This window comes from Octodon degus, unplaced genomic scaffold, assembly GCF_000260255.1.
Source record: "Octodon degus isolate 3935 unplaced genomic scaffold, OctDeg1.0 scaffold00033, whole genome shotgun sequence".
Taxonomy (NCBI): domain Eukaryota; kingdom Metazoa; phylum Chordata; class Mammalia; order Rodentia; family Octodontidae; genus Octodon; species Octodon degus.
In genome coordinates, this window is record NW_004524609.1 from 16,449,088 (window position 1) to 16,450,338 (window position 1,251).

General features: G+C 41.7%; 1 pseudogene; it reads left to right on the plus strand.

Moving 5' to 3' along the window:
* The first annotated feature begins 345 nt into the window (after positions 1-345).
* On the plus strand, positions 346-965 carry LOC101584769 (annotated as a pseudogene).
* Positions 966-1,251: the final 286 nt, after the last annotated feature.

The following is a 1,251-nucleotide window of genomic DNA, read 5'->3' on the forward strand; positions in this document are numbered from 1 at the left end:
TATACAGTCCCAGTCTTGGCACACCAGGAAGAACAACTGATTAGAACAATTATGTCACCTTGGCTAAACAATAACAATAACATCAAACACAGCCTAGAAAGTGACAAACTGTGGTAACTATTCATTTGCTACCTTTAACCATATAAGCGTATTCGTGATTAGACAGCAAAATTTGAAACAAAGCAGAAGACTGGGCATGGTGGTGCATGCCTGTAATCCCAGCCCTGGGGAGGCTGAAAATAGGAGGATCACTATGAATCCAAGCTGTGTAGTGAGACCCTATACCAAATACATACATAAAAAAAAAAAAAGCAGAACCCTTTTCTGCTCCGTCCCACAGTGTGTATGGAGAGCAAGCTGCTGCACCTGCTCACTGCATCTGGTACTACGGTGCTTCCAAACAGCCTTTCCACCAGCACACCAGGAGTTGGAAAGAACACAGCAGGCAAAGCGCTTGCATCCAGATCAGGACTGGAATACATTAATGTGGGTGATGTAGCTCAAAAAGGGGCATTATATAGCTGCTATGATGCAGAGTATGACTGTCACATTTTATTTTTAATTTTTTTTTTTTTTTTTTTTTTTCAGAACTAGGGATTGAACTCAGGCCCTTGTGCTTGCCAGGCAAACACTTATTCCACTGAGCCATCTCCCTGGCCTGAGGTATTGTTGACTACCACACTTACGATTTCTTTCCTGAATGGTGGTTCCATGCAGCTTTTGTGTTGAGAACAGCTAACAGCGTATTGTACAAAAGACTTGAAGCAAGGCGTCATAATGCGAAGAAACTAGGAGGAGACACTATGGAGTGTGAGATTTTTCAAGTTCTGTACGAGGAGGCTGTGTTGTCTTACAAGGAGGACACTGTGCACCAGCTGCCCAGTAATAAGCCTGAGGAGCTAGAGGAAAACATAAACCGCATCTCAGGATGGATTGAGGAGTGGATCAAAGGTCACAACCTGTGACCTGTTGTGTGGCACTGCTGCTGCCTGCTTTGGAGACCTCGCTCCAAGCATCTGTAAAAGCCAAACTGTGTGGAAGCCCAGGAGGTATTTTTATGCCTGGGTTTTGTTTTCTCCACGATAAAGTTAGATAATCACAATATAACAAATATAATTATTATTAAGCATTGAAAATACTTATCAGTTGCTCAACAATAAATCTGAAGGGAAAAAATAAAACAAACCAGAAAATTGTATACAGTAAATATGCCTGATTTTAACATCAGGGGAAGAAATTTAAAAGGGGCTT